Source organism: Halichoerus grypus, chromosome 4 (genome assembly GCF_964656455.1).
Source record: "Halichoerus grypus chromosome 4, mHalGry1.hap1.1, whole genome shotgun sequence".
Lineage (NCBI taxonomy): Eukaryota > Metazoa > Chordata > Mammalia > Carnivora > Phocidae > Halichoerus > Halichoerus grypus.
The window spans coordinates 136,215,384-136,229,988 of NC_135715.1; the positions used below are offsets into that span (position 1 = coordinate 136,215,384).

General features: G+C 40.6%; 1 long non-coding RNA gene across 1 annotated transcript; it reads left to right on the plus strand.

Annotated features, from left to right (window-relative positions):
• Window positions 1-3,566: 3,566 nt before the first annotated feature.
• Window positions 3,567-8,774, plus strand: LOC144381505 (uncharacterized). The gene is made up of 3 exons (XR_013446764.1): window positions 3,567-3,684; window positions 7,118-7,234; window positions 8,605-8,774. It is a non-coding gene; the product is annotated as an uncharacterized LOC144381505 (long non-coding RNA).
• The last annotated feature ends 5,831 nt before the right edge of the window (window positions 8,775-14,605 follow it).

The following is a 14,605-nucleotide window of genomic DNA, read 5'->3' on the forward strand; positions in this document are numbered from 1 at the left end:
TTGGAGCTCAGTTACTCCGATGCTTACATCTTGGGCCTGGCCCTCAGCTCTCTCTGTCCTCCAAGCCCTGGGAGTTGAGAGTTCTGCTGCTGGTGCAAGATAACCTTTATACTCCTGCCTCAACCAGCCATCGGATACGGGCTGCCCTGGGAAGGGGCGTACCTTGGGTGAGGCAACCCCAAGGGCGGATAGGGAAGGTTATCTGCCAACAGCACTCCCAGAAGGCAGGGCCGCAGTCACTGAAAGAGGATCCCCGGGTGCAGCTCATGGTCCTCCGCACTCCCTTTTTCCTTAACCCAGTTTGATTTCCCCCCAGTTGTAAGTATCAGTAAAGAAATATATCAAGGCTTTATTGTTTATATTTTAAATATTTATTCCTTCAGGCACATAAACTCATTTTACAAATATGCCTAGAAGTCTCATCAGAAACATGTCACTTTTCAGCAATTTACTTTCCATTACTAGTTTAAGAAGTTAAAACCATTTTAAAGGGACTTGGACATAATATATGTAATATAATAGACATGAGGTATGATTGCTAGAATGCTGGGCACACTGAGCACTCAGCTACTGTGTGAGGACAAACTTACTCATTTGATGTTTTTGTTAGCTCTTCTGGGATCTCACCTCATTTCAGAATCCCAACACTCTGCCATTTAAAAATCATCCAGAGGGGCTGTTTCAGAGAACACAGCAACATCCTCCTATCTTGACAGCTTCAGAGAGAGCTAACACTGTGCTTATAATTCAACAGATGTGCAAAGTGTACTTTGCAATAGAGACTTTTAAGATCCTGGCAGTGAGTGACAAATGGGCCACATAATCTGTCAGAAGCCTGACCTATGGGCTGACAGCAAAGCATTTCCCTTGAGAACGTATCCTCCACTTAACCTGGAACAAGGGAGCTTCCTCGGAGCGGAAGAGGAAGAAGAGACCTGGCAAGGGGTAGCGGTTCCAGACACGTCCGCAGCTTAGGTATTTCCTAAAGAGGAGAGGAGGTTGAAGTTGGACCAGCGTCCACTTCTGACTCAACCATCTCCGGCCCTGAGGGACCCATACACTCTGCAGAGCATCACTGTGGCTGAATTCGATCCAAGTAGGGTTCTAGGTGAGCATGGTTGTTTTCAGGGAAGATAGGAGTCTACTTACTTTAGGTAGTTACTGTGAGCAATCACTGTCTTGATGCTTCTTGGCTTCAGGCCCCTCCCCTTCCCCCAATCCCTTGGTCTCCTTAGGTGACTGTCTCATGCTGATCATTTTCCTTGCTTGTACAATTGCTCACACATCTCACTGACATAGATACGGTTGTCAATTATCTCGTATTCAGGCTTTTTTCTCACAAAATTCTAACCTCATTTCCCAGGGCACTTGACCCTTTCTGACTACCTCTTACATAAGGGAAAATGCTATCCCAAATGTTCCCCAACATTTTGACATTCTTGCCACCTGTTCTTCTCCTTGGGGACCTCATAAATGATTGTCAGTTTCCTTTTATCTAAAATGAGGGGATTGGATTAAAATGATCCCTGAGGTCCCTTTTAGTTCCAAAATTCTATGATGCTATGATTTTTAATCATTCTTTTGCCCTGATACTCTCATTCTCAGAAGCTGTTACTTCCTTACTTAGTGGAATCCTTTATAGTTAGGGTTATAACATACTTCTATAATTCACGCATAATATTTATAACAGGAGTCATTTTGCAGATATAATGTAAAGTGTATAAATACGTGATTAGAAGATTGTAGGGTAATAGGGTATAATCTGATGATTTTAATGTATCATACAGCATTTTACAATATTGCTACACAATATAATGTATATTTTATGAGTTCTTGACAGCATTTTAAAAATCTTCTGACACTGCTTTTCAGGTTGCTTAAGATGTTCATTAACTCTCTACTACTTCAGAATAATCTTTACTAAGTGAAACATCTGCCCTTGAATCAGACTATTTTTATCCTATTTTTATCCAAATGATGTGTCTCTGCCGCATGTTAATAGGTGCTCCATACAAAAGGATTTTATAATCAAATAAATGTTGGGAAAGCCTGGGTTAAACACAGTTAAACCAGTTTTTACTGCAGGACTTCTCAGAGCCTTTATGTACTTTGAAAGGAACCCCTTTCCAAACTTTTTTCACCCTAACAACTATTTAACATCTCATGAAGTGCTGTTCAATGAGATATAACTTGGGAAAGGCTACCTTGTAATTATTTGATGCATACTTTGTATTCCAATCTAGAATTGGATTAAAACCTAATAAAGGAGAAAAAAATACTATCTTTTGAGATTTTTCTGTTTGTCTTTCTTGGCCCGATCTGAAGTGGTTACCTTCTCACCCTGACCATACCTCTGGATGCTTCTTCCAAGCATCTGTCCTTTTATTAAATCTGTTGGAACTAAATCTGTTGGAGAGAGGTAGGGATATCGGGAAGAAAAGGAGGAAGAAGTAAATACGAGAAAATGCTTCGACAAAGTTCCTTTGACGTTACAAGTGTTGTTGAAAACTAGGTTGGTATCATAAGCAAATACTTTTTATTTCAGGAAGCATTTATGAGTCTTTTTCCTTTCTTAGGGCTTAGCTTGTTAGGGAAAATGATGAATAAAATGATCTGAAAAACATACTAAGTAGATTTTGAACAATTGGTGAACATTCTTTCAAAACAACCTGGAAGTCCTATATGTTGTTCCAGGACATGATTTAATTAAGTTTTCCTCTCATGTGTTGTTTTCTTCAGCATTTATGCCTTTCACTCCTACAGTCCTATCACCAGAGAAGAGCCAACACTCAGCTCCTCTCATGCTGTGCCTCTTCTGAAATTCCGGGGACGCTTCACTTACTTTGAAAAGAGGTAGAGGATAGTTCTTGAGACTCCCGACATCCACCGGCTCTGAAGCTAGACTCTTCTTCACAGTAAGTACTCATTATTTCATTTATCCGACAAACAAGATAGAGATGTTTTGGAAGCAGTCCCTGCTCTCAAAGAACTTAGAGTTTAGCTAGAGGAGTCCAATGGGGATGAGAGGATACATAAAGAGAAGAATGGTCCATTTAATGGGTGGGAGTCACCAAGAGGGCATCTTGGAGGAGGTGGTACTTGGGCTGAGTCTTACAGGGTTTGCTTGGTAGACAAAGTAAAACAAATGTATTCATGAGAGAGGGCACAGCCTGAGACATCTCACAGAAACACAGAGCAGCTGCCACCATTTGAGAACAGCTAGTCATTCCCACGGCTGCGACACAGAGCAGGGCAGAGCTGGTGAGAGATGCGAGGGGAGGGCGGGAGGGGGGCATGTAATGCCTCATGCAGGGATTCAACTTTATCCCACAAACATAGGGAGTCACCCTAGAGTGTAACGCAAGAGGGAGACAAAAGGAATGTTCCATGCAGAACAATTAACTATGCAGAGTACTATGTGGAGAACAGATTTGAGGGCACCTCTTTAGAGACTGGGAGAGCAAAGGGAGGGCACGAGGGTCCAGGAAAAGGACGGCACGGCCTCAGTCATGGCAGCAGCAAGGAGGCTGTAGAGGGGATAGTTAGAAGAAATATCAAGGAGGCAACATACATGCAACCAGTTCTCTGTTTTGCTATTGCAGGTGGAGGGGGGCTGAAATATCCAGCTTCACTGACTGGGAAGACAGGCGTATCTTGCACCAAGATAAGGAATCCAGAGGAACAGTGAGTGTTGCGGGGGCAGGAGGGAGGAGAAGGATAGAAGAGATTCAGTTCCGTATTTCAGTTTCTGTATTTGAGTGGGAGGGGCTTGCAAGACATCCAGGAAGAAGTGACAAGAGAGAACTGCGTATGTGGAACTGAAGCCTGAGAGGCGTGTGGGCTGGAAACTGTGGTTCTAGAATCGTTGTTGTGTAACTGGCCGGCTGGGTGAGGTTGGGGGGACGCTGGCGTACTCCTGAGTCATTGCTCTACCACCGGCCCGATTGTCTCTCACAGTGATTTACTGCCTGCTCCATTACATACTCAACACTGGTCTCTAAATCGTCTCCCATTCGGCTTAATCAAACTTATTTTGTAAGGAAACTTTATATCATTACTATAAATTTTTAAATATCATTTGCCATAAATAGTAGTAAATATAAAAATAGATAACTACATAATAATATAACCTCCTTCATGTGATAATATATATAACATTATATAATAATACAACTTCCCTTATATATAAAACAAAATTTGACCAAATTACAAGAAGAAATTAACAAATCCACAATCATAGTAGGAGATGTTGCCATATTTTCCTCAGTAATTGATAAATCAAACTGATTTAAAAGTAGTAAAGATATGGAAGGTGTGAATGCCGCTTACTCTTTTCAAGCAAACATAGATCATTTTTCTAAGTTTTTCCATATACTAAGCCACAAATCTAAGAATATCTTTTCTATCATCTAAGAACCTCTATCCTAATATACTGACAGTATATTCTGACTGTAGTGCTATAAGTTAGAAATAAATAACAAAAAAATAAATATCTAGACTTTTAAAAATTTTTTAATAATTCATGGGTCAAAGATGATATCATAATGTAAATGAGAACTGAGATAATAATAGTACTATGTACCAAAAATTATGGCATAATGCTAAAACAACATTTGGAGAGAAATATATAGTGTTAAACGAGTACATTAGAAAAGAAGAAAGATTCAAATTTACTAAGCTTAGAATCCAAATCAAGGAGTTAAGAGAAAAAAATTAAATAAGAGAAAACAAAAGCCTCAACTCAGAGAAACTAGAAGAAAATAATAAACATAAGGGTAAAACTTAATAAAATATAAAGCAAGTAACAAAGAAATGCAAAGCTGGATCATTCGATAATGATATATGTATAATAAAATACAAATTTCTTTTTTTTTAACATAAAGATATCCAGCTTTATTTTACATAGCTGCCTAGTCTTTGCTTTTTTTTTTTTTTTAAGTAAGCTCTACATCCAACATGGGGCTTGAATTCACGACCCCAAGATCAAGAGTCACACACTCTACTGACTGAGCCGGCCAGGTGCCCCTAAAACACATATTTCTTGTAAGATGCACAAGAAAAGAGTCCTGGCACAAATAAGGGTATTAGGAATAAGCAGATATTAGGAATGTTCTAAAAGTACATCTGTATGCAGTGGTTTGGAAATAAGAACTTTAAACCAATAACACTGAAAAATTAGAAAACTAAATAATTTCTCAGAAAAAATATAACAAAAAATAAATGGACCAAAAAAAGAAAAATATCAATAAACTTAGAACAATTACATAATTTGAATTAATAGTTTAAACACACACAGCCACCTGTCCAAATACCATTTCTACATCACCAGCAATCAAAGTAAATTTTTAGAACAGATATTAAAATAGCAACCAAGCAGTCACAATATCTAGGAATAAATCTAATAAAATATATACAAAAGAGAGTTATAAAACTTTAATAAAGGACATAAGGAAAAATTGTATGACACATACCCAGTTCACAAAAAAGAAGACTCAACACATAACGATGATGATTCTCCCCAAATTATTTCATAAATTTAATGTACTATTCTTTTAATCAAAATTCTAAGAGTATTTCACATAAGTTGGTGATCTTGAAATTCAGGGAGAAGAGTAAAGACCAAAGAACAGTCAAAGTTAAATCTAAAGGTGGATTCATCCTTTAGGAAAGATTATGATAAAACTATAATATTTAAGGGGCGCCTGGGTGGCTCAGTCCTTAAGCGTCTGCCTTCGGCTCAGGTCATGATCCCAGGGTCCTGGGATCGAGCCCAGCATCGGGCTCCCTGCTCCGCAGGAAGCCTGCTTCTCCCTTTCCCACTCCCCCTGCTTGTGTTCCCTCTCTCGCTGTGTCTCTGTCAAATAAATAAATAAAATCTAAAAAAAAAAAAAACGCTATTATATTTAAGTCAGTACAAGACAAATGAAAAGAAAAGAAGTCTAAAACCAGACCCGAATATGAAAACAGAACTTGGGTATAGGTCCAAAGTGGCAGTAAAAGTCAATGAGAAAGAGAGGGATTACTCAATTAATGGTGCTGAGAACACAGGCTATAAAACCTCATTCCTACCTACTCTCATAGATAGGCTAAAGAACCATAGGTGAAAAACAAAACTAATGCCTTTAGATACCAACATAGGTTATATTTATGACATCACGGTAGGGAAAGATTTCTTAAGTGTAAGCAAAGTACAATCCATAAAGGAAGATACTGTCAGATCTGACTACATTAAAATTAAAATTGTATGACAAAAAATACCATAAACAATGTGAAAAGATAAGCCACAGAATAGAAAAAGATGTTTGTTTCCCATCTGTAACTGACAAAGTATTAATTCCGGCTTATATTTAGAACTTCTAAAAATTGCTAAGAAAAATATAAACAATCCAATAAAAAACATAAAGTCACAGGAGATAAGAAATACACAAAAGAGAATGTCCAAATGCCCAATAAACAAGAAAATATGCTTAATCTCACCTAAAATAAGGAACATACAAATTTAAACATAGCAATAAAAAATACCACTTGATCCATTAGACTGGCAAAAATGAATAAATCTCAGCATAGATGTGGGAAGACAAAGAAATTTTCCTGTGTTGCTTTTGGGAGTATAAATTGGCACAAATATTTTAAGAACAATTTGGCAATATTCAGTAAAACTGAAGAGAGAATTTCTCTATGACCAGCAGTCCACTTTTCAGGAATCTCAGAGAAAGTACAGGCTCACGCTGAGAGGAAGATGCCTCGGACATTGCATTGTCATAAGAACAGAAAAAAAAAATGGAAACAATTGATGGGGAAATGGATAAATAAACTGGTTTATGCAAATACTTGAACACAATAGAGCTGCTAAAATAAATTATTTACATCTACATATTTCAACATGGATAAATCTCAAGTATGTAATTTTGAGTTTAGAAAAACAAAGCAATTTGCAGAAGAATGTGTTCAATATGATGCCATTCATTAAAATTTAAAAACCCACAGGACAATATATTATATTTTGATGCATACAAATATAGAAAGTACACCAGGTAGGGTAATAATGCTGGCTATAGCGGATGTTGCTGGGGCCCCACTCCTACTCCCTCTACACTCACTGTTCTGAAACTTCCAGCACCTTCTTGCGGTCAACGCCCTCCTGAAGGATGGACAGATGAGAATGCTCAGTCCCACCCATGGGGCAAGCCTGAGTGCCAAGGACTTTACAACCAAAACACAAGAAAGTTGGCAGGTAAATACTCTAACCTCCTCAGCCCTCAGGGGAGCAGCTCTGAGGCTCATCTACACGGTCCCCTAAAGTCCCTTGTGGGATTGAGCCCAGTTGCCCACAGGAATAACCCACTCATTGTCACACTCTCCACTGGTTTCCTTTCCTTCCTGATATCACTTTCCCTACTTCCCTACAGCTACTTCCTGGGATCAATTCTCAAACTACCCCCCAGGATCAGGACAGGAGTTACCTCTGTGAAAGGGAAAGGGGGGGAGGGGGAGGTGGGCACATTTTCACTGTATCCATCAGGTTTTACTTATCAAAAAAGAAATATGAAGCAAATACTAACAAAATGTTAGGGTGGTGGATTTATGGGTGTTATTTTATTTTGTATATTTTCTGGGCTTCCAGCACTTCATAATTAAGAATAAAAAGATGTGTCATAAAGTAAATACTTGATAAAACCATGATAAACAGAACACTAGTTCTGCATTTAATTAGATCCTGCCAGGGCCACCTCTAGGGTATTTGAGGCTCCAAGCAACTATTTTTTGCATTTTGATTTTAAAATGTATTATAGGGGCACCTGGGTGGCTCAGTCAGTTAAGCATCTGCCTTCCACTTGGGTCATGATCCCTGGGTCCTGGGATCGAGCCCCACATTGGACTCCTTGCTCAGTGGGGAGCCTGCTTCTCCCTCTGCCTGCCACTCCCCCGTTCATGCTCTCTCTCACTCTCTCAAATAAATAAATAATCTTTAAAAAATGTATTATGAAATTCATGGGCCCATATGAAGCAAAGTGATTTATCAATGAAGATTTAGAATGATAGAGAAGAGCTATTTATATATTTGTGACTGTCCAATCAGGGAATGGGAAGATTCACCATGGTGTTCAGGCACCATCTCTTCCTGTTCAGATCCAGGGACTCTTTCTTCATGCTTTTTATGTCAACTGCACCATTCCTAGATAATTTTGTATATCCCATGCATTAAGAAAGGGAACAACAGTGTTAATTACTCACAACTCATGGCTCTTCAGACCTGGCTATGGTTCAGAGTGTCCGAATACCATTTATTTAACTGTGGTTCCAGCATCACTCATGACATCGCCTCACCAACCACAGAGCCCATGAACACAGATTTCCAACGACTGTCTCCAAGGTTGTTTACTGTGCTTCAATGACACTGACCATAAGTGCAAATCTCGTCCAGATTATTCAGGAAAATGAGAATGGTCATTCATTTTCTGGTTGTATTCTATTTACTACCTGGAATTTTATAGCATAGAGGTAGAACATGACATCTTCCACCTTGAACTTTTTAGGCCAAATGACTGCATTCCTAGAACATAATCTCTTTCAATGTTAACAGAATTTCTACTTTCTACACAGGGCTACCAGCAAGAAGAGTAAGTAAGGCGTGTGTGCATGCAGTATGAAGAGCTGGCCCATTAGTTCCGCCAGGTCTGTGCCCCAGCCAGGATGGCTCAGGATAGACCAGGGAGAACATGGCATTGCCATATCCATCCAAGGCAAGAGACAACATCAAATGGAAGGTCCCACTGGTATTAGGGAGCAATAGTTTCAAAAACCCTTGGAAATAAACTCAGCCACCCTGAGGACTGCCTGAGGATTCATGGGTACAGAGCCCGTGGAGAGCATGGGGTGACCACACTGGGAGCCAGCGATGGGGGTCACACAGAATGCCTACCACCTCCACTGCTCCCTTCAAGTACCATAAGCCAGAGGTAACACCATGGTTGAAGCCAACACACACCACTCAAGTCCAGACTGTCAACAGCGGACCACCAGCAATCCAGAGCCCCAAATTCATCCTTGTTCAGTGTGAGAGTCACCCCATATCAGCTTTCAGCGCTATCTGGCAGCCGCTTCTCACAAGACCCAGTGAAAGAAATGCTGCATTAACCAGGGGGAGCAACCTGCTTGCCAGGACACCCTTCCGGAACCAGAGTGCAGCCACAGGACCCACAGGCACAAGGTCTGGGGCTCCTCAGGGCAGCCCCCCAGAAGGGGTGGAGGGTCAGAGAGAAACGGGGCCCCACACAAGTCCTGATCCTGGTTCACAGCCACCCTGCCAGGAAGCAGTGCCGGCCCACTGACCTCAGGTGGGACTTGGATACTTTTAAGGAAGGCACTCCAAACACAAGGCCCCTAAGTGTGGGGCACGGGGCAGGGGCCACTCATCCCCATCTCAGAGTAGAATAGTCCCTTGTCTGACAGATCTGTACTTGTTTCCTGTGCATCCATTTCGTATTCACCCTTGATTAGGAATTCATTGAAGAGAAGGATGACATCCCAACCTTCTTCTGCGTCCATTGCCAACTTCAGCTTCATGCTGGATTCCTGCCCAGTGCTCTGTGGGTAACTGCAGGCCCAAAGACTGGCCAAATTCTTTCCCTGGAAGCAGAGTCAGAGAAATGCTGGCCTGGGGGTGACACTTGTGGAAATACCACACAAGAAACTGAAGTCGATCGTTAAAATGCCCCCTTCGCGTGAACCCTCTAGTCCAGCGTGCAATCATCAAACAGCCTCTGGAGTAACAACCAGGACTCCTGCTCTCCTCTCCATTGCTTCTACACTAACATTCTGAAATATCTTTTTAGCGACACCAAAGAATAGAGGTGTCATCTTGTACTCTGGGATCTTTTCGATATTCTGAAAAGTTATTTTCTGTATCTTTGTACAAATAATATATCTCATAATCCTTTTCAATGCAGTATGTTGGTGTGTCTATGTATGTGTATGTATGTGTATTTTGTATGTTTGTGTCTAAGTGTGTGTGTGTGCGTTTCTTCCACTAACCCTAGTGGGGGGAAAAACTGAAACAATTAATTCCTCTACCCAGGCTGCTAATTCTCTTTCTCTCTCCTACTCTCAGTCTTCTGGCCAATTTAGCCTTTCCCTCCCGTTTTGCCTTTTCTCAGTGAAACTGCTAGGTTTCCACTGTTGAGTGTCATTTCATTACATTTTAAAGCAGCCATCCTGCATCTCCAAATAAACTCTTGTCTGGAGGGAAGTGTAAATGGCTTATCAGTGCATAATGAACTTCGTAAAAAAAAAAAAAAAACAAACCTCACTGTAATGTATATTTCCTCATTGTTGTGCTTGGGGGCATCAATTAATGTCAGAAGGCTGACAATCCCTCGAACACATCCCTTTGATTACAGATGCTCCTGTGACGTTTCCTGACATCTGGGCAGTGTTGTCTACACACGGCTCACTCCTCTTGCCCTTGATTTCCATGACATTCTTAAACTTGTTTCCTCATTCCCTTCTCCTTCTGGGGACGAAGAGTGTAACAGGAGTGGGTTCTCAATGGACTCTAAACCCTGGGATGTGTCTTTTTCTTTCTCTTTCTTTCTCCCTGTCCCATAAGAAACTTACTCAAAATTGAAAGACAGTAAAACAACACTATTTTACCCTTTTCTCCTACATTCTTACAGTTATACAATGGTTAGGTTTTAAAAGAAAGCTTCTAAAAATTATGACTTCAGAATTAGAGGCCAAGATGTTCATCAGTGATCTTTTTTTAAATGAAGACTATATGGAAAAAGACTTCCACTTGCTATGGAAATGCACAGAGTACTCTTTAAGAATGGAAAATGAGACTAGGCAGACCCACCTTGAGTTAGTTAGATGGACCAGAGTGGACCCATAGGGAAATAAGGTTAACTCACTTTCTTGTATTGCATAGACAGGAATTGCACCGAGTCAACACTGAGCAAAAAGTTCAGAGGTGACTTACGGAGCAAGTGTATAACTGGGCTCCCCTGTGGGACCACAGATGGCAGCCCTCCTTCTAATACTGGGCCCAGGTATTCCGAAGCCCTGGGGGGAGTCCCCTGCGTGTGTATGCGGGCACTCTGCCCTCAGGCAGGCCTGGGTCCTCTCTTTTTCTTTCTATTTGGAATGTCAGTGCTAAGTTCAGTTATAAAAGCATAACTGATGCCCGCTGGGAAAATCCAACAGATCCTTTCAGAACATAGACTTGTTTCCTCACAGCACGGTCCTACGCATCTTGAGATGCACAGAAAACACAAACCAGTCAGAAGGAAACCAAAAGGAAATGCCACTACAAATAAACGGAGAAGTTTTTCTTGCATCCCTGCAGAGTTGGAGTGAAAAAAAAATATTGCTTGTTTTTAGGAATGTGACCCTAAGACTTCAAAGAAAAGAAAAATGCAGTGGGGGTCATCGGTGAAATGCCTTTTTCTTAGATTTTTTAATGTCAGTTTTGTAAATGGGTGAAGCCAAAGTGAGTTAAGAGATCAGTAAATTGGTTTTTCTTTCTTCCTTCCTGGGAATCAGCTTAGGTTCACCATTCTTTATCATGCTAGGGTCTTACCCTAGATAACAATATGGTTGCTTTCAAAATAAACTTGAGGGAGAGGGAAGATGGGACCTAGAAGGATTATGGCATTAAAATAATTTCAAAGCCTTTTGCTTTTAAGCACAAATTCTAATTAACATTTAAAGGATACTCTGGAAGGATACTTTTAGAAGGATACTCTTCTAAAACCAAACCAGGAGAGACATCCAATGCAGCAAAGACATACCCGTTGGCAGTTCAAAAGGGATTAGAGGCACACCCAAGAAACTTCTCCGTGGTGACAGATTTCTCCAGCACCTTCACCTTTCAGCCCATTAAATCCTTGACTATGAAATGGCAGTTTTGCAAGAAACGTGGTTTGAGCTCTAATAAAACATTTCTTCCCTGCTTTCCCTAAATTAATAAACCCAGGAAGAGATCTCTGAAGTTTCATCAGGGTAGTATTGTTACAAATATAACCCCGTCACCAGCCCCTGGGGTCCCAGGTCTAACGATGGTCAATATCATCATCGAACATGGCTCCACTTCGATATATTCCACATCACTCAGATACCTGGAGCACATCTACATAAATCGGCAGGAGAAAAAGAATTCTAATAACAGTAACAACCTCATCCTCTTTGGTGATTGAAAACTGCAACTATGTTTTCCAATCTGCTTGCAATGATGGAGTGTCATCATGTGGAATGAAAAACCATGGATTATAGACCCCGTGCCTATATGCTTATGAAGCCCCGTTTGCATCAAACCCAAAGATGACTTGATTTTTAAATTGGTTTCTGAACTCCTGCCTCCTAAGCTGAAAGACACAATGTATTTATTCAAGGAGAGCCCTGTAGAGGTGAAGGAGGTGATCCACGGAGACTCTACCGTAACTTTTCCCCAACTGCCATTCATTAAACATGTTCCATCTCATGAACCATGAATCATTTCATTTTTAAGTACTCTTTTATTTCCTTTAAATTTATCTAAAACTTTATTAGATTCAGCTGGCACAGGCCTGACAGACAGCCTGCATACATTTTAAACCTTCCCACCGGAGAAGCATAAAACATTTAAAATCTATATTTGATCTGACAACAGCAGCACAGTGTTTGAATTAGAAACAGATTAGACATAATTGAAGATAAAGAGGACGCAAGCACCACTCCCATTTTGGTGAAGTGGGCTTTAAATTATCAGATTCATCCAGAATACATTACCGAGAAACATTGAATTGTTATCTTTAGACAGCCTTTTCTAAGAGTTTACAATTTCTCAGTTCAGTGAAGCTTACCACCAGCTTGTTATCAGAACAAAAAACGAAAAATCATTCGGTTCAGAGCACAGAACTGATCTCACCTCAAAAAGTACACATTTCCTTCTGATAACAGACACTTCATTGGACAGCCAAGGGGCTACATCATGCCCAACCTTTTCAGCTCCTTCCACTTCCCAGGTAATTCCTGAGAAGGCTGCAAACTGGCATTGTTTACCAAGACAGCTGCCTGCCAAGCCCCGCCTCCATCTTTAATTAAACATCCCACAGGTCACTGGTATACACACGTACACACCCATTCACTCTTGCGCACACACGCACGCGGACACACATCTCGGCTTTGCCAGAGCCCTTCCACCTCTCTCATTAGTAATGGAGCTAAACTCATTATGCAAAGCAAACTTACCACATTTAATTAATGAAAGTTAAATAAATAGCGTGCCATATCTTAGGGGGTTTGTTTGTTTTAACAAACAAAATCAGGCTTTGGAACAAAAATCAAACGTGGACCAGAATAATTCCATTAAAAAGTGACTAACAGAGCACAAGCCTGTCTAGGTTACTTCTCATTAAATATATTTTTACTCATTTTCAATGGAAGACATAAATACTCTCATAAAGCATCAAATCTCAGGTTTTCTAAAGACAAAAAATCAGGATAGAGGAAAGGAGAGGAGCAGAGATACTGAATTACTTTGTAAAACTTTGGGGTCCAGCTAGATCATGGAAGTCTCAGAACCCTTTTGGTTAAGCCGAATCTTGAACTTTAGCTTTTAATTCAAAAGTTTCCACTGCAGAAAAGCAATAATTTTTTTTATTTTTTTTAAGATTTTTATTTATTTATTTATTTATTTGAGAGAGAGAGAGAGACAGAGAGAAACAGCATGACAGGGGAGAGGGTCAGAGGGAGAAGCAGTCTCCCCGCTGAGCTGGGAGCCCGATGTGGGACTCGATCCCAGGACTCCGGGACCATGACCTGAGCCGAAGGCAGTCGCTTAACCAACTGAGCCACCCAGGCGCCCCAGAAAAGCAATAATTTTTATAAGCAATCAGAAATATTCCCATTCTCTCTCTCCTTCTCTCTCCTCAGTCTTATTTATTTTCCTTCTGCCAAGTTTTAAAGAGGAGCTAGGGACTTTTGGAAATCTGCTTTGAGACAGGCATCAGACCTGACACACAGTAGGTATTTAATAAGTAATAGTAGAATTAAATGATTAATGATTATCTGGCTTTGATTTTGCCACCTCATACCTGTACTTCAATGCGCTTCCCTCGGCTCTTTCCCTGAAGCACGTTCTTTTGTCTTCAGTGTTACTTTGCTCCTTGGGAGCATTTTTTAATTGAAAAAAACCTGAAGTGCTTTGTGATTTCCAGGTAATTTAAATTAGACCATCGAGGCAGAGTCTTGAAGACATACGAGTTAAGACTATGTGTGCAGAAGGTAGGTATGTGTACACGTGTGCCAGAGTGTGTGTGTGTGTGTGTGTGTCTGTGTGTCTGAGTGTCTGTGTGTCTGTGATCAGGAAAGTCAATCAGGAGCGTCAGAAAGTAACTTTTACATAATCCCTAGGAGGCAGCCTTCTGGATTAAGAAAGGACACAGTTTCAAAAAAGAAAGGACACAGTTTCGGGAGTCAGACAGATCTGCATTTAAATACGAATGCTCAGTGACTGACCACGGTCAAACTACTGGACCCCGTTTCCTCCTCCTCCCATGAGGAAAATCCCTCCCTCCAGGACTGCCATGAGGTTTAAATGAGGTCACATCTGTTAGAAAGCTTCATA